The sequence below is a fragment of the Orbicella faveolata genome, unplaced genomic scaffold (assembly GCF_042242905.1).
Source record: "Orbicella faveolata isolate gen_17 unplaced genomic scaffold, um_ofav_v1 contig_46, whole genome shotgun sequence".
Classification (NCBI taxonomy): Eukaryota; Metazoa; Cnidaria; class Anthozoa; order Scleractinia; family Merulinidae; genus Orbicella; species Orbicella faveolata.
This window is the reverse complement of record NW_028301576.1, coordinates 27641843-27666144: the sequence shown is the minus strand read 5'-3', so window position 1 is coordinate 27666144 and position 24302 is coordinate 27641843. Positions and strand designations below refer to the sequence as shown.

Here is a 24302-nt window from a genome sequence, read left to right as displayed (position 1 = left end):
GAATGTTGCTGAAATTCCAATTTCCCCTTGGAGCAATATTAAATCTTCAACTTCTTCATCACTGCTTTCATCAAAATTGTCTCCCTCCTCTTCCTCCAACTGGTTTTCTGCAGCATTGTCTGAAGTATCATCAGACTGCACGTCAAATGCAATGGAGACAGCGTTCTCAAAGATTTCACATTATCTCTGGTACATAAACTCAGGGAGTGTAACATGTTGTGCCATAGTGGTCTCTTGGCGTACAGTTTGCTGTCTTATGGCAGCTCCATAGGAGGTGGCCCAGTCCCTAAGTGAATCACAGTCTGCTTGACACATGTTGACAATAGGAAGAGATTTCATCACAGGAACCTGGGACAGCAACAAGGCACTCTCTTTGGGTGGGGTACCATGATCGCCTGCTCGTTTGATAGTACGCTACCCAGTTAGTTACGCGTTTTACCGTCTCTTTCGTAGTAGTTCCAAATGACTTGCAGTGCTCAGCCTGGGATAAGTTTACCTGCTTTACGTGTACAGTAGCGTGGTAGTTCTCAACATCAAGCATCATGCAGCTTAACAGGTTTGTGTGGTCGTACTTAAATTGTTTCAGGTTAGCATGCAATCTGTGTAGACCTGTTTCTATCATGGCAACTGATGCCATTGTCCTGGCAGACACATGCCCCTGCAGTCCATTAAGTGTTGTGTGGATGCCAGTCAACTTTTGAATGTCACGGGTGTTCTCGTCAAGCATCTCTGCACTGCCCCACAAGACCAATGGCTTCTTCTGAAGACTTGACTGAGATATGAGCACCTCTGTCGTGCATGGAAAAGACTTCGTAGAGACAGCCAATTGCTGTGAGAAAGTGCGCGCATTCTTTTAGTTTGGCACAGAGTTTGATGGAGTTCGTCTGAGCATCACCAACATAAACCACACTTTCAAACTTGGAGCAGATGCCTACTGGTATCTTGAAGCAACACTCTTTGACCAGGCCATCAGTACTCCCTTCTTCTTGGTCAGAGCCTGCAAACAAATGTAGGTCATTGCCGTTATCACTTAGTTGCCATACAGACGCGTTCATTTGGTTTGTGTAAAGGACGTCTTTGCCAAAACTTGTCAGAACACAGGGTTGATTTGTAAGCTCCATGGCTTATCTGTATTCACAGGTTTGTTGATTGACAGTGCTTATACCTTACCCATGTGAAAGGAATAGATTCCTGTTATTAAGGCACATGCTGTTTACCTTCTGCCAGGTGGTCCTGTAAGGAATAATTGTCTGAACATTCATACCATTAACACCAACACCGTCCTTTTCTATTTGGAGGGAGATGATTGATTTATCAATGACTTCAGCTGCATAAATCAAATCACTGTCTACACAAACCATAGCTTCAAAGCTTGGCTGCATTGCTCTATCCCAGAAACGAATTTCGTCGTTTCAGACAGTGTGCGTTAAATACTGGTTTTTGACAGCTTCAGAGTACTTTTTTAGCCTTGACGTTATCTCTGCAACAGTCCCAGCAGGTGATACATTCAATGTTGTAGCCAACTGGATTAGATCATCCTCCTTCTTTTCTGTGTTTGTCATGTAAATCGATCCTTCTTTGAATTCGATTACCTTTATTGGAGCACTATCGGAAGCCAGAAATATGATACCTTCGCAGCAATGGATCTCCTTGGCCTTGAGGTGTTTCCCAAGAGTAGTCACTTTGTCAATGGGACTGTGAAGATGAGCTTTGAACAAAGTAGAACCGCCTCTCAAAGTAGAACTTGCCTCTCTCTCTACACTGGTATAGCAATGCTGATAGGAAATGGGTACATACCACGTTGATTGTCTGCTGAATATTTATCTAGTTCTGGTATGATAGTGTGGCAAACGTACCCAATTGGTTGAGTGCCTTATTCAAGGTCTTGTTAGTGATAGGTGATCCATTTCAATCGCTATTCGTTCCGTCCTCCCGTGTTCTTTGGTTTTCCTTAAAAAAAAAATGGTCATGCAAATTGTTTATTCTTTAAGTAAAATAAATGAGCACTGCTTTTGCGAAAGTTGGCAGAAGTTTATCAATAATGTCAGGATTACACAAAGATTAAGTGAAATTAGTTAGAAAATGATGGAAACCAACCTATTTAGTAACACTGTCACATTATGGCCAAGACCCAGAACCTGAGCTGTTTTCGTATCCCAGCATGTTCACTAATTTTGGAAAACAAATGAAACCTTACTCTACCAATGGTATCTAGATTGCATTACAAACCAAATACAAGGGAATACAGCTAAACTATGACCGCTGATTAATAATTAAAGGGATTTCACCAGTCAAGCACAGACTCAGCACATGGCGACGTGACCTTTTACTGCTGGCCATCCAAATCTCTAAGGGCGTTGTTATTTTCTGACAGTGATCTGGAATCAGTGCTGCTTTGGAATGCGTAGAGTCCGTAGACGTTTTTCGGGAGCTTTACATTACATTAAAACTAAGTAAAAATGAGGTAGTACTTACCAAACTGTCTCTGTCAATTTAATGATGTGCATCTCATTTTTGTTTTCCTTACATTGAAATTTGTTCTTTTTTTCTGAAATTCTCCCCTTCCTTTCCTTCTTCATAGAAAATTGCCAAGCAGTTAATTACTACATCCTCTTTGCTTTCAGTTGCAACCTTGACAACCTCACTTGCCATTGTCAGGCATTGAATAATCAAAGCAACAAGAACACGAGGCTGTACGGCTGTACAAGTTAACATCCAGCATAGAATTTCACGAAGTCGACGCATCATTGGCCAAAACGGTTAATCACATTAAGTATTAACTGGAAAAGGCCATAATTGCAAACCACAGAGTTAAATTGTAAACTGATATAATGAACCCTGATGCGTTGCAAATCAAAACACTTGGCTTGCTCTTGCAAAGTAACAGGATGCCGACTGTTCTAAAGAATGTTATCACGGCAGACCCTTTTTTTTCACTGAAAACCGTGATTTGAAGGTTGTAATAACTGCAAACCGCTTAATGTTTTGAAACCACAATACCATGAGTTAAAATGTAAATTGCCGCAAAACCGCACCAAAAATAACGCAAAACCACTTCACTGCAAACCCTTACACCCCTCTATGTCATGGCACATAAGCGTTATTGTGTTCTGGTATAAGGGAAAGCACAGCTGGCTTTGTTTTCCCTTTTGGAAGCTGTTTATAGAATTCTTCTTTCTCGTTAAGAGTTGGTGCTGCTGTCCTGGCCCCACTTATACCAATCACTCTTTGGGCTTTGGGGCACATTTCCCTTCTCCAAAAGATCCCTCCTTTTCTACTTTGCAGAAGTGAAGTCCATTTGACAGACTGGATTATAAGGCACCTATCATTACAAATGAAAAAAAAGGACATGAACTTCACTGTGATAGGTGCAGTCTTCAATCTTTATGCATTTGGTTATTGTACCTCTTTCACATGGTGCTTCTCTCTTGAGTGCAGGTTATGGAGTGGTGCATTCTTACTCCGGCCTCCACGGCAAATAGAACAGCTCCAATATGTGAGCAAGATTCTGAAAGACTGACAAGATAAGATGTATTTTAGCATAATGTATTAATAATAATAATAATAATAATAATAATAATAATAATAATAATGATAACTAGTTGTACCTATCGGTAAGTGCTAATGAGTGAGAGTTAGTAAACAAGGGTCGATTGGATTTTGTAAGATTTTTTTGGGATACTTCTAGTATAACAGGTGTTTAAATCAATTTCTTATAGTTAGTTTCAAATTATTGCTGTAATTGAACTGAACAATCTTTATTTTCAACTCAGTGAGTGAACAAAAGGCTAAATATTTTTTGCATAAAATTATTTAAAAAATTATACTTGTTATACTTCCAGTATAACAGGTTTTAACATCAATACATGTATTTTTTAGTTGTTTCAAATTATTGCTGCAATTGAACACAACATTGTTTATTTCTCAACTCAGTGAGTGAACAAAATGGTTACCTTTTTTTTTTTTGCAGATTTAAAAAATCATACTTATTACATTTGTTAAAATCAATTTCTTTTAGTTAATGCTATAGCTGTAATTGAATGCAACATTGTTTATTTTTCAACATTTTTGAGTGGATATTTCAGTTCATTGCTATCATGTTACTTAAATGTAGCATAAACTTGAACTTGAATGTAACATTGTTTATTTTGGAATTGAGCGTGTAAACCAAAAAGTCTCATTGTTGCTTCCGTGGTGGCATACTTGTTGCAGGTATAGTTTTGAGTTTATATGGTTTGTCATGGACTGAATATACCAGACATTGAGGTGCTTGACTGGTAGTCTGTTTTTTCATAGCTTTGGGTCAGCACAATGTCATAGATAATATTTTTTGGATGTTATACTTAATGGTGATGTCTTGGAGATTCATGATTGCATCCTCAACATCTTCTACGGTGTCATGAAGTGTCAAAGAACTTGGTTTCAATAGTTTAGAAATTTCATTTGTGAAGGCAGTGAGCCAAAGTTCATTGTCTTCATGGAGAATGCATAATTTGAACACAACATTGTTTACACTGTTGACACTTTGTAGACATTGATGAGAGGTGGTACAAACGCTTTTTACACACTTGACAGGAAGAAAATACTGTCAACTTGTTTACAAATTTGAAGTTTGGAACAGTTGTTTCTTTTTCAGGACAATCAAGCATTTGTGGTCCACACAATGTAGTTAACGACTGTGTGGTTTCGGTTACAGTAGTTAATGGTGATGTACTGAGGAAGTTGACCTTTGGTAATATTTGACTGTTAAGTTTGTAAACTTGTATGATTTGTTAGTTTGTACTTGATCAATGAGAGTGCTCCAAATGTGGAAGACAATTGCACCAGTGTCATCTTCTAGTATACAATCTTCTTTAACATAAGAGCTTTTCTGTGTTGATTTAATCATAACCTCTTTAGGTTTCTTGTCTCGCAAAGACAATGTTCCAGGGACGTTCACCCTTTGATTTGGTTTAATTGTTGGGACCTGTCCAGTAGTAGCATCTGTACTACGTATTGGTTGGTAATTTGTTTCAGGTTTTGCTGGTTCTTCATACTGAAACGAAATGTCAGAATTTGCACAGGGATATGCAGTCGACTGTTGGTTAAAGAGCCAGTCACTTTCATCCTCTTTGATGATAACATCTTTTAAAAGAACTGGCGTTTTAGAATCCTGATAGAGTTGTATACAAGGATGTATAGAGGTGTTGAATCCTACAACTCTTCCTACTTTGCATGGAGCAGTTTGGAATTGGAAGTCGTACCACTGATGCTTTGTTTTTTTGGCTGTTTTGATTGGACTGAGGTTGTGAATACAGCCATGCTTTTTTTCTAGGAAACAAGAGGAAAACAATGAAAAAGAAAAGTAATATTGGGCTATAAAAAGGAAATGGAGTTTAAAGATGCTTTTCACCCAGGAGAAAAGAAAGTGTCCTTACTTTTTGTCTCTGTAGGTGCTTTTCTTTCCGTAACTGCTTTAGTGTCCTTTATAGGGTGTTTGGTATCCTGAGGTTCTGAAATGTTTTAAATTATGTTATTCACAAGGTTGAATTCCGAAACAGATATGACAGAAAATTTGTTGCACTTGAGAAATGGAACAGCATAAATGAAAAGTTACACTAAGGAGTCTGTAAAATTAACAAGAGAACAAATGAAATAATTAGCAGCAGTGTTTAAAAACCTGGCTGCATGCAGTTTGTTGAGTTATTTTTTTGTAAAAAAAAAAATACCTCTTAGTCGGCGCGTCGGGTATGTTATGGACGGGTCAATGGATGAGTGAGTGAGTGAGTGAGTGAGAGATGTATGTATGTCACACCAATCAGATTGGATCTACTATAAACAGCCAATCAAATTTCTTGTTGTAAAGGTAAATGGTATGTGAGAAGATTTGATCCTGATAGAGTTCAGAACGGCCATATTTATTCTTCTATAAAAGAGGAGGAAGTATTCATATATTGGGTTTACTTCGACATTTTTTTTGGGTTAGGCTGAGGATTTTAGTTAAATGAACGAGATGAGCCTTCAGGTTTGAAACAGTTCATGAGTTAGTAGTGTGCAAATGCAACTAGATATTTTTATTTTTAGTTACCAAGGTAACTTGATACTTTTGTTTTTCACAAGGAGTAAATTCAATAAGAGGTCACGAATCTTCGCTTCTAGTTCTTAGGACATGTTTTACAGGGGATGAGACTTAAGATTTGAAACAGTTCTAACATTTACAATAGTAAGTGCGGGTAAGGATTGTTTTGTTCTTGTTGCATGCAAATATAATGAGATATTTTTGTTTTTTAGTTACAAAGTGTAATTTGACACTCTTGTTTTTCACAAGGGAGTAAATTGAATTAGAGTGGACGAATCGTCACCACTCTTTCCCATGAGATGTTTGCTATCTTTAGTAACAAATGGTAACTTAACACTTTTGTTTGTTATATGGGAGTAAATTCAATTAGAGCTGACAAGTTATCGGCTGTTGTTTCCAGGATATCAAACAAAAAAGAAGCTTTCATTTCTGGACAGTTTTTACGTCTCTGCAGTAGCAGCTTGATAGTTTTATTTGATGACATTCATTTCAGTGCAATATTTTTAAAGGTAAAATGTATGAAAACTGTTCAAATGTTCTTTGAAGACTGCACGGCACCAAGTTAAAGTGCAATTTAATTAAATCAGACTTTCAACGTGTCAGAGGTTTTTTCTCTTTCTTTCTATTTTCGGTGAAGTTGTGTTGTGTTGTGTAAAAAGGTAAACTTACGACTCGTATAAAATGCCAAAAAGTCTCTAAATTAACTTGAGTATTCTTGAGCAAAAATTCCTCTTGGTGGTTGGAGGGGTTATGTGATCAGTGAGTGATGGAGTTATGCATGTGCACGTGTCACACCAATCACAGTGCGGGTTGTATCAAAGAACAAATCAAATTGCCTGTTAGAAAATAAGATGGTATCTACATCAATCTGAAGACATGTCAGATTACTGTAGTTTGTTCAGTCAAACATTTTATGGCTTACTATTCAGCTATCTTACCATGACCAATGTAACATCGCAACCAAAAAAACTTGTCAAATTAACCAAATCATTACTGTACCATGAATGCTCCAACCTCCGACACTTCACACAAAAAAATAACTCTTGCACGCCTTGCATGCCTATGTTTAATAATAGCGTTTGTGGATGACTAAGTGTTGCATAGTAAATAAACATTGGCATGCAAGGCTGTGCTATTTATTGTTACAAGGAAGTGGATGTATGTGTAGATGACATTTGCATGCAGACTATGTAAATTGGAGAATGAATGAAACTCAAAGTTCAGTAATTAGCGATTGAGGTGTTATTTTTTTAGACCACTTTGTTGTTGGATATAAATGTGGAAACTGTTGTTTGGGAAATCTTGTTTAGTTGTTGTTCGTCCATGATTCTAGAATGTAAGTTAGGTGACTTTTTGGGAGCCTGTAATCTTTCTAATGTCATGGGTTCAACAACAAGGTCTGAAAGGTTTCTTACTCTACTGAGTGCAACATATGTCATTCCTTTAATGTTTTCTGATTTTCCTAAATCTACCCAAGCTTTTTTGAGAGTGAGACCTTAACTCTTATGAATTGTCATTGCCCAAGCTAATCTCAGTGGTAACTGTTGTCTATCAGCAGAGTGCCCTAAAGTTTGTGAAACTTGAGTAATGGGACAAATCTGTACACTTCTTGCAAATGAAGAAGATATTGATGGACCATTGCAGTTTTCATCAAATTGAATTATCAGACATATTGGAAGACATGGTGGTTGTTGTTCATTAGGATAAACAAAATGAGCTAGAGTTCCTAATGCTCCATTACAGAGTCCAACTTCTGTCCAAATATTCATAGTCAACATTACTCATTCATTCATCTTAACCCGTCAAAGACCGTAGATCTAACAGTTGAAAGCTCGTATATCTGTAAACATTTTTAGCCAGAGATCGTTTTTTAAATTTTTATTATGCTCAACCCTGGCTACGGTCCTTCAATATTTTTAAAAACCATGCTGTTTGGAAAGAGGACTTCAGGAGATTGGCTATTTTCAGTAAATAATATTTATTCTGAAATTGTCACAGGGTATGTTGTTAACGATTATCTGTAGACCAGAATGCTTTACAAACATTTGTTTTTGTTTTGATTCTGTCGCTGAAGAAAGTGTTAGAAAAATCAGAAGGTTTTGTGGGCATTTGGTGGTCTAAAATATAATTTACTGGTAGAAACTGATATAAGATGTTTGCTTTAGTCGCAATTTGGCTTAGAAGTACTGTATTCTGAATTCTAATTTGGCGTCACAAGGTGACAACTGTCAGCTCCAGTCCCTGCAGACTTGAAACAATTTCATGCAATGAATTTGCTTTTTATTTGCTTTCAGAGACTCCAGAAGCATGTATACAAAATTTACAGTACTTACTATACTTAGCATACTGTCTTAAGTAGTCATGATGTAGCATAACAATAACAATTATTTTTTTGTTGTGGAGGAATTCATACCGCACTTCAGAATCCCTACAGAGTTATTATCAATAACCGGTCACTTATGCATACTAAAATGTTTTCAGTTGGCTCTTTTTGCAATAAAATGTTAGTTTTCTTTACCAGGAATAAAATGCAGCAGAGAAAGCACTTTTCACTTTTTATCAAAATCAATTTCAAGAAATCTGGCCAAAGTTAACTTCAAATTGGATGAATCTACAAGTGATGTGATAGTCTTTTCTGAAGGCTAGCATTGTGAAGGAAAGTTCAATTCACTGTCACTTACTGCAGCAAACGGAAGTGTTTTTTCTTGTACCTGAGTACATCTTAATTCTCTTGACCAACGTCTATGGTCTACACCTTCTGCCAAGGTTCTTTGCAGTTGCCATGGCTGAAATCACATCATACTGGCCGTTGTTTAGCTTCTCAAATATCTGAAAAACAGCTTTTCAATGATACATTCCCCTCAATGTCAAGGGCAATAATGAATCTTGTCTTTAAAGGCCATAAATGTAGAACAATCCAGATGGATGCCTTGGATAATAAAGGATTGAAAAGCAAAATGATTGACAACAACAAATTAGAGGTTTTGTGGACCATGAAACCTCTGACGACATGCGCAATGCATGCCTGTTGACAGAGAGTCTTTAATAAGGATCAAAATTAAAATACATATTAACATTTGTAGTCCAGTATGATTTGGATTTTTACCAAGCATAACTACAACTAACTGAACTGGAAAATCATTTGAAACTGATTACTAAAAGGAATTTCCTTAACTTAACAAACAAACAAACAATAGTTTATTGACACTATCCTGATGGGGCTTTTCAGTGACAATACAAGAGAACTAAACTAATTAAGTTAATAGAAGTGGTTCACAATTCATTTAAAAGGGAAAGAATGCGATGAACATTAAACAATAATCATACAACATACAATTCATCATACAACAACTTAACAGGCTGCCCAAAGGTGAAAAAATACTTTTGTCAGCACCATTAGAACATCATACTAGTAAACATAATAATTTGTAATGTATTTTAACTTAGAGTTTCTGGATCAAATTAAGATGTAATCTTAAAATGGTAATATCAACTACAGATATTTAAATTGAATTCTATCAGCAGCAAACGACTTGCTTGGTCAACGATTTTTGAGTTAAAGTGGGGTGAGTAAAGTACATGATGTGTATTAACTATAATATCAACTATATTAACTATAGCTTCAACGTGATGTGTTTTATGACAATGCCCTTAAACTTGTTGTTGTATTGTACGTGGATTTCTTTATTTCTACTTAGGATTTGTCTTTCATAGCATTTCTTAGTGGTGTCACCTTGTCCGAAGAAAAGAATGGCTTTGATTGATTGCTTTTCTAATAATCACTGGTTAAGACCATTGACATAATATGAAAAATCTCCACTTATAATTTACAAAACAATTTGTTAGACGAGTAATTGTTGTCGAGTCTTACAATATTTATTTACCATTCAAAACCATTTCTTGCACCACACTCACATGCCAGGTCATTGGCTAAAGAACATAAAAATGCTCCTAGTGCATTTAGATCTCCAAATTTAAATACAGTTGGTGGAACATTAGAATATGGCCTACCATCACAGTTGCTAGCATGGGGGTCAAAAGTACAAAAAGGGGAATTTGATTCACATTAAATAGCCAAAATAACATTTCTAGGAGACAATTGCATGGTTGTATGTAGCAAGAGTATTCATCACGGCTGAACAAAGGGAAGATTATTCGTCCACATTCACTAAACCCTGTCAGTGTTTTCCATATTTTATGCTGCAAGTGTCTCGATTATCAACACATTCAGAGTAATAATGTTCATTGTCAGCAATACAACAATAATTTAATTCTGTGTTCAAGTTTTCTTTGCCTTGAATTGTTAATAAACAATTGGACTCGACCATCTTGATGGTTTCAACGGGCAATGAGATTGATTTTTGGACCTTGTGCAGCTCAAATAGATCTTCAATACAATTACACTTTTGATTCAAACCTATAAACTCTCTCTTGGTGCTTTGTTTTTCAAAGAAGTCAATGATGCAGGTTTATCAATTAAAATATGACTAGGCTATGTTATTAAAATATAAATGGAAACCTTGATTTATTAAGGACTGTACCAGCTTCATCACAACATTGTAGCTGGCTCATAGCCTAGTTAATTGGCACTGGGCATAGCAGCAGCATTCTTTACAATATACTCATCAAAGGTACATGTATAGCCATTTGCACTGTCTGCAAGTACTCGTGACTTAATGCCCCATTTTGTTGGCTTGTTCTTTATGTACTGTCTTATACCTGAGCTGTGTTTGGACCTCACCATCCTCTCATCTATTGCCACACACTGAAAGGGCTGTTAAAGAGATTTGGATTTCACTTTGAAGAACTGCAGAAATCCAGTTACTTTCCAGAGCATGTCTTGCTCATCTTTCATGCCAAGGTCTGCCACATGCAGCATATCAGTAAGGGCTTTGAATCTGTTACTTGACATGCTATGTTGTTCCTAGAATCCATGATACAAAGACTCTGTGCTGCAGTTGCAGTGAAAGGAACTAACTTTGACGAGACCTTTGTGCAAAATTAGTGCAATGAGCTTTCCTATCTCATCAGGGTCGGTTCTTTCCATGTTCCTTCTGTGAACTTTCCACCAATTGTTGCCCAGCCATAGGGATTGGTATGTTCTCAGATTTCCCTGAGCAGTTCAACAGTTTTAAACAGCAGAAAAAACTACAGCCCTAGTCAGGAGCACCTCTCAGTAAAGGGCAAGTTTGATGAAACCCTGGCAGACATCTTAGAGTGACTGGAAGCAGCTGATTGGCTGTGTCTGGGGGGTTGTAGCTTTGGTAGGCATTAGGTGCTCCAAGAGGGTCAATCCCTGCACCACCTCTACTTCTGCCCCTACCTCTGCCTCTTCCCCTTCTTCTACTTTCTTTGGATGGCAAAACGGGTGTTGGTGCTTGGTGGGCCTGGGCTGTCTTCAGATGAAAGACATTCATCTTGGTTGCTAAAAATAATTCCTAGTTTATATATCTATGTGAAAACTAGCACTGTACAAAGTTTGGAACTAATGAGTATACAGACAGGCTAGACAGACAGGCTAGACAACATGTTATGAAGTTAATTACAGGTTGTAACACGTTTGCTTTGGTATACTATCAGGAGATGCACAAATGGCTCTTCAGGAGTCAATCGAAAGTGCTTTTAATCGAGTCTCTTTTGTGATTGTATACGTTCAGTGAGCTATCGAGAGTACTGAATATAAAAGAGATGCCAATCATACTGTGATCAAATGTCACTTGAGTCATATCAATGTCAATAAACAATCTATCGTGTCCATATTGTGACACAGGTCTCTCAGTTCATCTTAATTTGGAAGGAAAACTTGATGAATGGATTTGACTAAATCTTCATGTTTTTCCAAGACTGGTGCATTAGTTGTGTTCATTATTTAACACACAGACTACTTTTCAATTTAAAAAGAAGTCTTCATTATTGTCATCATCCTCTCATCCACTATCATTGTCCTGCTGTCAGAATGTTAACATTTTCCCTTATTTAACTTTCTTTCATAGGATATTCAATAAATATTTAGAAAATTAACTAAACATTGCATTGGCAATTAAAAATCCACAATAATTTTCTCAAGACTTGTGTCACCAAGATCCATTTGCAACACTTCAGAATGCAAATTGTTCCTTTAATTTGCAGCCAGTCTTTGTTTTAACGTTTGGTGGTGTGACATGGAATGTACCATATTGGTGTTGAGAGGTGAGTCGTGTTCGAATTGGCTATTATTTGAATCAATTTCTGTGTTACTGTCAGGAAATCTATTCCTTTGCTATTGAGCTGTATTCACAGAAGTGTCAGTGCTGCGTTTTCTACTCATACTTGTTAGTATCTTCAACCATTGTTGATCTGAAAGAAGAGATTGCCCTTGCTATTACTGATCTTGCATGGAGAGGAGGAACTTCATGCCAGTGAGATGACATTATGATCCCAGAAAAAAAAACTGACTGCCATTTTTGACTTTCTGAATTAAATAAGGGACTAACTAAGTTTGAAAGACATTCTGGAAACCAAAAAAGATTCTTTCATTAGTTAACCTTTTATTTTGGCAATGTGTTAAATGAACAGTATAACAGAGTGACTGTAAATTGAAGAAACTTACATCGGGCCTGTAAGTTACTATTGGATTACTCTTATATTTTTGTAGCTTTGTTTGGTTTTGTCCCATATTTTCAGCTTGTTGAGTCCTATATTCCCATATTTTTGGACCCCTGAAGCACTTGACACTCTGGAATTGACTGGTGCATTCAGAAAAATTTACATTCTTACCTGTACCAACTTTTCCAAGTCGGAAATATACCCTTTCGGATGCTGAAACAGTATATATCTTGGGGAGCTCTTTGCTACTTGGCATTCTGTATTCTGTGAACCTCTCACAATCATTCCTTCTTTTGGCTGACTTGTAGCATCAAATTCTGGGAAGAAAATGTTTTGATTTCATGCTTATTAAACTCATCACTAATAGATGAGCTTGGGAGGTGACTAAAAGGTTGCTGGAGCTGGGCAAGAAATCTGTCACAGCAAGGAGGTATCCATGGCAACCCTGCAAGCGGCAACCTCCAGGCACTGTCTTACTGACAGAGTCAGTGGAATACTTATTTAACCAATACTTACCATAAAATAAGGGTGGGGGCAGTGGGGGCAGTGGGAGTAAGGATCTGAAAAAGTCTACAAACAAGCAATCTGATAGGATGCCCTGCTTATTTTAAAATGTAGATTTTAAGTTGTCTTAGTCTTTCTTTCATTCAGGATTTGATTGTTAAGCCTCGCATCTGCGGAGTCAATTGTAAATAAGACCTTGTCTATTCATTTCATTGTCACGTTTAGCAGACAAGGATTTGGGGAAGGTTTTGATGAATGAACTTTAGGAGTTTGTCATTGTCTTCTAAAACAAGAAAAGATTTGTGTGCTTATTGAGGTGGCTCGATAGTCTTAAAATGGTCATTTTTTTAAACAATGTTGTGGCCAGTCAAGTCCTACATACAGACATTTCACTACTGCCAGTGGACATAGTAAGTCCACTAGTTCTATTTTATACGTAGACACAAATTCTTCAAATTCTAGAGGAGTTACACCTAAAAATCTGACACCGTCCATTTGCAATCCCCCAAATATACGGTTTGTTAGGAACACCATATCTCATACAAAGAACATGGTAGAGAGCTGAAATTTTACACCAGCAATATTGATGTCTTTGGCTTTGAAATTACCCACTTTGAAGCCCATACTAAAAATTGGTAAAAACGTATAACTATTCAGGGAAACATGAAGAAAAAAACTTAACATTACCTGAAGCAAACAACTGATAACTCGTGGAAAATATGGTCAGTTTCATTTAAGTGGCTCATTTCATGGCTCTATTAATAATTACAACACCAAAAATTTCAGATCATTCTCTCAACTAGCTTTTCAGAAACAGTGCTCCTAGCATTCCAAATCATAAAATTACAGAAAATTGTTAAAAATCAAATTTACACTCCATGGACAGGATTTAAAATAGCTGTCAGGTCTTTGAATAAATTCAAAAGGCTCCAGCCCCATACAAGGGTCCTTCATTTTCCTCCTGTCTCTCACAGTAACTTCTCTTTCAATTTCTGAAAAAAAATTTCATCCCAGAAACCCACCCTGGTGTGCAGTGAAAACAAAATATGTGGCGAAGAATGACAAATGCAAAAAACAAAATTACCAGAAGAACTGTAGCCAAAATAACAAAAAGTAAAGTTGAGTTAAATGAAGGAGATGAAGGAGGTGTGTTTGTTATCAATGTGCTGGGTGTACAGTGGCTTGAGGTGATGTTTGGATGGCTGAGAGTAGACGATGCACCTGGCTCAAAAATATTGTATGACTATGTTGGAAAACTTGAAGTGTTCTTTGAAGTGTTCAACTGATGCAAATGATGAAGGTAGGAAGAAGGTAGTAAACATATACTTAGTGATGACAGAAATGATGAGCAGTTCAGGTAGGCGGGCCATTGTCGTCCATGTGCAGTAAAAATGTGGTGGCAACACCAAAGCAAACTTCTTGACATGATTGTAAAACAAAATATGTAGAACAAAAGAACAATGTTGTGGAAAGTGAAATTCTTGACAGTGGTGAACATCTCGACAAAAGCAATGGCAGAAAATGAAAACTGACTTTGTTGTGGTTGATCTGTTGAAGGTGGCCCTCAGTTTAAAGTCAATGGAAAGGATTTAAAATAGCTTTTAGGTCTTATGAAAAAATTCAAAAGGTTCCAGCCCCATACGAGGGTCCTTTTTTTTCTCCCAGTCTCTCACAAAAACCTTTCTTTCAATTTCTGAGCTGTTTTCACTTCTTTTTGGCAGGATCTCCACTCTTTCTTTGTGAGTGGTGAATTCTGTCACTTTCTAGTTTTGCACATGTTTTTTCCGTGGGCTACTGGGAACAATACCAAGTTCTTTTAAAACACGAGTAAGGGCTGATGAGCCATCACTGATGTGAGCCACTGCCAAAAATGTTGCTAACTCAATTGTTGGCAGGCTGGGATGAGTTTCTTTGGTAGCTTGCTGCCAAAGGTATGAAAAAAAATAATAAAAAAATCCCATCCCAGAAACCCACCCTGGTGCGCGATGAAAACAAAATATGTGGCGAAGAATGACAAATCCGAAAAAAAAAATAACCAGAAGAACTGGAGCCAAAATAACAAAAAGTAAAGTTGAGTAAAATGAAGGAGATGAAGGAGGTATGTTGGTTATCAATGTGCTAGGTGCACAGTGGCTTCAGGTGACATCTGGATGGTTGAGGGTAAACAATGTACTTGACCCCAAAATATTAGATGACTGTGTTGAAAAACTTGAAATGTTCAACTCAAGCAAATGATGAAGGTAGGAAGGAGGTAGTAAACATAAACTTAGCGATGACTGAAATGATGAGCAGTTTGAGTAGGCAGGCCATTGTTGTTCATGTGCAGTAAAAACGTGTTGGCAGGCGGCATAAACAATGAAACAACCTTATTGACATGGATGTAAAAGAAAATGTGTAGAACAAAACAGAAACAATGTGGTGCAAAATAACATTCTTGACAGTGGTGAATATCTCGACGAAAACAATGGCAGAAAATGAAAACTGACTTAGTGGAGGCTGATCTGTTGAAAGTAGCCCTCAGTTGTTAAATTATAAAATGGGTAAATGGCGGCCAATTTTACAAACAACGCTGAAACAAGAAAAAAAAATTGGCAATGAGGAGACTCGCAAAGATGCGAGGCTGCAAGGCAGGTAACTTTTAGGACGTAATGCAGAACATGGAATGCATTGTTTTCTAGCGAACAGGTGATACAGAACAGAGAGTCCACAAGCCATGTGCTTGTTTGTGAGCATGAAGTTTCTAAACAAATTGAACAGCACTCACTTAGAAGTGAAATCTTTGCTCGTTGGCACTTAAAGATAGCTGTAACTAGTTTATTTCTTTATTTAAGCTAGCCACTGTGTAAGAAAATTGATTAACAATGTCTGTCATTTAGATGTCTCGGTTTTTCTACTCCAACTTACTCTTCACCATCCTGTTTCACGATTTTTGTTTGTTCAGACCCTAAAATCAGGATAGTCACAGGTTTTCATGTCTTTTATATCATTGTCCTCACATTTAAAACCCTAACAAGACAACTGAATTTTTATAAATTCAGAGGACATTTTGAACATCAAATACTTATACATAATATGACAAAAATTAAGGGCTAAGGGTGACGATTCCCAGAAAGTGTTCTCGTCTACCACTGATGACATGACCGCAGAAACCTTGCAAGCTTCCTTCCTGTGATTGATAACTTCTTCTTTTTTATCATTGTAGACAAGAGAGCGATTGTTAAATTCCCTGCAGTAAATTCAAGTTTGAGTTGGTGTATTTGAAACAAAAATTCTTTAATGGAATTAAGTGTAGCTTATAGCTTAGGGTTCACAGAGATGTTGAAATGTGGTAACAACAACAGTGCCACCATTTAGTTCTCACAACATTGTGACATAACCCCAGGGTGATCTAAAATTGAACAGAATCATACTGAAATAAATATCACTTAACTCTCAAAAAATACAGATTATAGTGTACATGTTTCACCATGTACTCCTGATTGCTAATTTCCAATCAAGAACACTGGAAATAGACTGTTCATTATCTGAACAAGTATGTAATTGATGAAAATGGAAGACTAGGGCAATATAAAAAATATACCTTGACATCAAACAGGGCAATCTCTCCTTGCTCTGTCTCTTTAAACACTTTTTCCCTTGTTATCATGGCAATTTCCCTCCATTCTTTGCAGACCTGTAATTAACTTTTAATAGCATATGTGAAAATATACCATTGAGCAAATGAAGTTAGCTCTGTATCAAACAAAAGGCTTTTCAATACGGTTAACAGCAACACCTCTACTATATAGTAGTCTTAGTGTTTGGTTATAATTTACATGTATATTTTCAAGTCAGAGCATATGCTATAATCTTTTAAATATCAACCAAACAAACAAATAAATAAACAAACAAACAAGAACTGGTAGATTCAATTCATGAATTTACTCCATTGGCACTTTTAGTCTCCTTGCAACAACCCCAATTGATTTTCTGATAGATACATTTACCCGCTTCAACAATTCCAGTTGTTTGTTAGCAACGTAAGTTGCAAGTGCATCCTCTTCTTTGGGTAGAGACTTTTTGCACGACTTGCACAGCTTCTTGAAATAAACAGAAAGCTCCTCCAACTCTCTCTGCCACTCAACAAGACGAGACTCCATGTCAGCTTTATCATCTGTAAAACAGCAAGAAACAAGAATGTGAAGGGAGAAAAATTGTTATGAGAGGTTCCTATGTGAAATATCTTTCTGAAGAAATTTTTTTTCTCTGGTAACTTGAATGTTCAGGCATGTAAAAACAAAGTAGTTTTATTATATAAACTACTCTGGCGACTTTTCAACCGCTACATTTTTATTAAAATATTTTTTGGAACTTTTGGAACCAGTAGTTTTTTTTATTAACCAGTTTTTGCATTTCAACATAGCAAACAAAGGGAAGTTCACTTTATACTCTAGCTCTACTAACATACCTGAGCCTTTCAAGTCTACTTCCTCAGTGTGAGTGCCAAAGTCTTGATTGAAGGTCCTCTTACTTAGAGCTTCCACAAAGTACTAATAATTTTGAAAATCATAGTAAGTTACATAACAGTACACTACCACAAATCAACAAAATCTTGACTCTGACACAATCTAAGTATATTTTTAAAAAAATGTCTCAGTGTCTACTACGAGAAAACAGTGGGTTACACTGCACTTGTAAAGACAGCAGGTACCTTTTTAGTAACAAAATGACGTTTATTGTTCAGCAGGCAATATGCAATGAAAACATGTGCCAATGTGGCTAGCAAAAATGTAGAAGCTAATTTCTGTAATACAAGATACAAACACGTACTACACGTTGGTGAGTTCTTGCGGTCTAGTGGTAAACCACAGTAGTTTCGTCACAGCACTCGTGGGTGTTTCACCTAAAGTACAGCCTATGTTTGTTTACTCTACAAAAAGAAAATGCTGGGTTACACTGCACTCATGGGTGTGCTACCTAAAGTACAGCCTATGTTTGTTTACTCTACGTAAAGAAAGCACTGGGTTACACTGCACTCGTGGGTGTGCCACCTCAAGTACAGCCTCTGTTTGTTTACTCTACAGAAAGAAAATGCTGGGTTACACTGCACTCATAGGTGTACCACCTAAAGTACAGCCTATGTTTGTTTACTCTACATAAAGAAAACACTGGGTTACACTGCACTCATGGGTGTGCCACCTCAAGTACAGCCTTTGTTTGTTTACTCTGTAAAAAGAAAACACTGCGTTACACTGCACTCATGGGTGTGTCACCTAAAGTACAGCCTATGTTTGTTCACTCTACAAAAAGAAAACACTGGGTTACACTGCACTCACTCAAACATCCTGTGACTTCCAGCCACAACCAGCAAAATGGAAGGTGAATCTGTCTTTCTGGTTTTGAGTCTTTGCTGAAATTTGAATTTAAGATTTTCTTAATGTTAATTCTATTTGCCGACATGGGTTGCTTGTAAAGAGAATATAAAGCTTTTACCTATTTAGATACAGGCATGAATATACATGACAGAAAAAATTCATCAAAGGAAAGTCCATCACAGTTTTATACATGAAGACTGACCAGTAATTTTGTTTCAATCAAATGAGTTACATGTATCTTCAATTGATTTTAATGCTTCTCGGAGACAGAGACACATAAACAACATTCTGTATAAAAATGCACCAGCATTTGTTCAACTACAATGTCACAGATCATAATAGGAAATTTGTTAATATGTAAACTAAAAGAAAAAGAAAACATAAGCAAAGGAAAACAAAAGTAATACATTTCATAATTATTGATTCTCACATGCTTCATTGAAATGTATAGGCATAGGCATAGCACATTACATGGACACACTTGTAAAATTAACAGATATGAAAGGCAGATACCATGCCAAATATGAAGAGACATTGCACTAGGGATAAAATAAACCAAGAAGTATAGAAACAAAATGACGAAGGAAAATAATAAAACAGGCATTTGACTACAAAAAGAAAAAATAAGAATAAAGGGGAATGGATTTAACATGTAATGCGTGCAAGACAAAAACAGTAACTAGGTTGGCAGTGTTAATGAACAGTTTTCTAATTGGGAATATACTGTATAATGGAAGGTCAACTTACTTGAGGATGCTTCTCCACGGCAATCATGACTTGAGGCTTTGAGCCAAAGCTGGCATTGGTCCTTATGGGATACCTCAAAGCCTTGCTGACTAAATTCTATCATGGACAGTAAGTGTCTCATGAGCATTGGTGCATGATCAATCAACAGATGTCCATAATCACCTGTTCCAAGGCTGCTTCCAAATAGTTCTCTTAACAAAAAACCTTATTCTTTGCACTATATAACAAAAAAACAATCACATAAAATAAGCCTAGGTGAAATTTCAACCACACTTAATTTCACTTAATACATGTACCAACTACCTCAAAATATTTAGGGGGGGCTTATTACAAAAGATTGGGCACATAGGAAATGCACAACATTTACATGTTGTCCTGTTGGTATAAATAACATAGATTTTCTTGTGGAAAAAGAGTTGCAATGATTTCGTGTGACTCTTGCATTTCAGTGTTTTGCAAAATGTTTTTACCATTGTAGACAAGATATCGATTGTTAAATTCCCTGCAGTAAAATCAACTTTAAGTTGGTGTATTTGAAACAAAAATTCTTCAATGGAATTAAGTGTAGCTTATAGCTTAGGGTTCACAGAGATGTTGAAATGTGGTAACAACAACAGTGCCACTATTTAGTTCTCACAACATTGTGACATAACCCCAGGGTGATCTAAAACTGAACAGAATCATACTGAAATAAATATCACTTAATTCTCAAAAAATACAAAATGTTTGCAATCAGTCAAGGGAGAAACCACCCATCACCAACCTCATTTCAACAAATTACCAACATTATATTGACAGCTTTGCCAACAAAGAATTATTTGTGAGAGCAATGAAATTCCACAGTCATAGTGATGGTGATTTGAAATTTAAAAAACCCTGGATCATTAAATCTGAATTAGCACATTCCCTTTTCAGATGATATACAAAATCAGTAAAAAAAAATTCATGGGCAGCATATAATTTCATTACACCAAAATGCTCTTCCGTCAAGCTTTAACAGCAGTTGTAAGGATGGCAATGACACTTTGTGCAGCCTTTGTTCCCTCACAATCAGTTCTACAACTGAACACAAATCCACAGAAAAACCTTCTAGGGGAGGAGCCACTTTCCTAACTCCAATATAAGCTTTGGAAACACCAAAATCCACTTTTTTGGCTGCCTTGATCTGTTTCAGGTTAAGGAGAAGAGGCGTGTGAGAGAATTTCTATGAGAAAAGAAGAGCAAATGCAGTTTGAGACTGTAAGAGCTGAAAAAGACAACCTTCAGCTGTCAGGTCTGCTATTAAAGATAATCACAGTAACATGTTTGTACCAATTCAGAAGAACCAGTATTGCCTGCAATATCACAGAGGCTGAGGTATCTTGACTACTACTTCAGCATCACATAACAAAAAAACTGAAAATAATAAGATAAGCATAAGATTGCACACAAATTGAGCTCGCATATCATGCCCAAAAAAGAGCAGTATTGAAAGGTAATCTACCGGGTATAAAGTCTGGATTCCTCAAAATAATGCAATACCGGTATTCATTATTTTGGATGTGGTATTATCATAGTCCATCTTCACCACCCACTAATCAAACAGTTTACGCATATAAGTAAACTCACACCACCTCCTGTATGCTGGCAAAAAGCCCCGGTCATGAAAACAAATAAGCCTTAAACAATAAACTTTTTAGCTTATTTAATTCTAATTCTGCGATAACTTAACTAAATTTCTTACCCCCGTCCTACCAAGCCCTGTGATGGTTTTTGCCGACACTCTTGCCATAGCCTGGAAAAGGACAAGCTTCCAGTTAGGCACTTGCAAACTCTCAACGTATTCCAAGAAAGCGTTGTCGCCAACTAGTTCCTCTACCATCCTCTTCACTCCCCTTTTCACAGCCACCTCCTAAACAATTTCATTAACGATAGCCTTAGTGTCTGGGTCGCCAAATGCGCACATATTGGAAAGCACTATCACCAAGCTTTCCCTATTTTTCTGGCACACGTCATACACATCCTTTATGACGCGACTGCTTCACTGTTTCGTGAACAACACCTTTTCTGGCGTGTCCAAATCAATTGTTTCGCTAATCTCCTTCAGGTTTGGAGAAACAGAGAATGTACCTTTCGGTGCACCGTTTGGGGGCGTCATAGCCAAAGATGAATTTTGAGGTACCTTATTTGGCAGTGTAAAAGGCATTTCGAGATGCCGCAAGGCACGGATCTGTCAGCCAATACTTCGCTCTCCTCATCTCCACAAATGATACTCAAGTCTAATTTGTTCAGAAACTCTCTCAGCAGGGCTGAGCGTCCTGATGAATGTTTCTGGTGAAGCAACACATATTAGACCAAAGGAAGAACAGACAATTTCAGTTCCATTCGATGACTGCTTATAGGTGTAATGATGGCCATCTGGCAGCCAAATGTTGCTGCTCTCGATTCTCCAAAAATCCTCTGGAAAACTGGAAACTACTGGCGAACACTTAAAATATTGCATCGGTAACGGTAACGAATATTTATACAGGATAGCCCTTCAGTGCAAAAGTACTGTTTATCAAAGGGGTACTGTCTAAATAACATAATATAAGGATAAAAAGTAAAATAAGATAAGAATGACTTCGTAACTTATTAACTACACTATACAAAAAATTGTATTTGTGTCATTCCAGAAACTTTTGAGTTAAGGACATACCAATACAAATGTGGACTTAAGTCATGGCCAATGACCTGAAGGAAGGGCGAGAAACCCTTCCTCGGTGCCATCTTCTTTGACTTTAGGAATTTGTTACAGTGACCACTTGAAATACGAAACTGATGTAGAGAACGCTTGACATTCAAGAGTAAACTTAACCAGATGCCGAATAGCAAGTGTTAATAACACGAGCCAATCAATACATGACATATTTAATGAGATTATCACACCCACAAGAGCCAAGCCCTTGCCAAGCACAGCATGGCTAATACTTCCAGTGCAAACTACTTGTGTCTTCTCAAGGTTCAGTCTCATTCAGTGTGGTAAATTTTGAAGCAAGGTGCTGGACAAAGTCCTGGCTTGTGTGCACAATCCCCAAATTGGTATTGGCTTTCTTTTCTTTTTTGTTGCTGGTGCACACAATACATCTCTTCTGTGGATGCTGCTTGCTCTATGTTGGGGGGATGAGCTCTGGAAAGTGGCGACCAGAGAAACGATCAGAAGCTGTAGGGGTAGAGGGCTCAGTAGCAGATGCAGCAAGTAAAACATTGATACAATCAAGCTTGAATCTCAATAGTGCCTTTCTGCTGCCTTCCTTTGCATATAGAATGTGAGCATTCAAGAGTCCTTCAATGAAATGGAAAGCCACTTTTTGGTCCACTTCTTACTTTTTCGCATGCAGGAGTAGGTGCCAATCATCATCTCATCTCATCAATAAAGTGAAAAACAAACAACATCTAGGGCATGAGAACTTTTGTACATAAGTCCAACCAACGCCAGGAAAGCGTGCAGAATAAACTGAAAAGACATACTGACAGAATATTTGTTATTGCACACCAAAATAAAACTTGAACCAGTACAAAATTATGCGACTAAAGAAAAAAGCTAACCAAGCAAAGCAGCAAAAAACCCACTGAAAACGTAGCAAGACTAAACCTTCACTTAGGCCTGGTTCAAACGTCTAACTTCTCATGAGCTGAGCCTAACAGCTCCAATTAAGTACATGACAAGATCAACATTTGAACCAATTAAGTTTGGCAGATAATATTTGGGTCGACCCGAGGATTAAGTTCAACATGGTCAGTCAGTCAGCGCGACTACGGAGTGACTCCTATTCAAACAGTGAACTTTTCATTTACCAAACCTAATGCAAAAATTGTCATAATACATTTTTTGATCCCACAACCCCCTTCTGTCACTTGAGCATGCACATCAGAGTGGAAAAAAATGGTTTGATGGTTTAAGAACACCAAATCAAACATGCTGTCAAAGCTAGAAGATTGCAGTGTTTGTTTTCGTGACACAAAATATGTTTGCATCAAATGCAAGATACCATGTATGTAGCATGTGTAGTTAGCCAGAATTTAATGAGGATATAGAAAACTGAATTCTAGGAAAACAAGTCAGATACTGCTATGGCTGTACAGCAGACCGATAACACACATATCAATCATAAATTGCCTTCTTGTGATGACAGCATGTAATTTTAATGAAGATATAGAAAATTGGATTCTAGGAAAACAAGTCAGATACTGCTACGTCTGCACAGCAGACAGATAACACACATTAATCATAAATTGCCTTCTTGTGATGACAGCATGTAAGACACTTCATAACATTTTGATCCGTTTCCTCCCATCCCAGATGGCATGAAAAGCAAAAGCTCTTCACAAATCACAACTTTCTGGAACGTCCCACCACGTTTGTTTGAGTATTTAACTGCTCACCGACCACTGACTATTGTAGAGCTCGTAAATTAAGTACAACGAGATTATGTTCAACATCTGAATCGACTGTCGAACCTAATCATTTGGGTCGACCTAAATAGCTATTCAGTTTGGCTCATGAAAAGTTTGACGTTTGAACCGGGCCTTAGAGTGAGCAAGAGAAATACAACAATTTACCTTGTCCATGGTACCAGGTGCTGGGCAGGTTCTGCTATCGGTTTCGACTCTTCAGGAGGAATTTGCCCTGGCTCAGCATCTTGTTGCACTGGGTCAGGAGCCGGCAGATCAAGAAGAACATTAAGTTGATCTGCCATAGTGCTAGCGGGCTGGTGGCAGTTCAACAAGCAGTGAAAAAATCACAAAAGATGACTGTTTTTGTGAAGTATAGGATGAAAAGACCACACTTCAGGCAGAACGACCAAATTTTAACTGGAAATGGTGCAAAGCATTACTGATGCTACCAGCACGGGCGATAACAGGGAAATGTGATGGAGTAACAGCATCTTTTGCAATGAGCTAATTAATTTAGCAGTGAGAATAGCTGGTTGCTGACAACCATTTGACAGTCCAGGTGACAGGCATGGCAACATTCCTACATGATAATTGTATTTTGCATGTGTCAAAGATCTTACTTCTCGAGTAAAATTTAA

At 37.3% G+C, this 24302-nt stretch overlaps 1 protein-coding gene and 2 pseudogenes across 2 annotated transcripts in view; 1 reads left to right on the top strand and 2 right to left on the bottom strand.

Annotated features, from left to right (window-relative positions):
- Positions 1-24302, top strand: part of LOC149099365 (uncharacterized) — a 52071-nt gene that overhangs the window by 14202 nt on the left and 13567 nt on the right. The gene's annotated exons all lie outside the window — the stretch shown is intronic.
- LOC149099369 (uncharacterized) lies at positions 4304-19275 on the bottom strand (annotated as a pseudogene).
- Positions 20192-23966, bottom strand: LOC149099368 (uncharacterized; annotated as a pseudogene).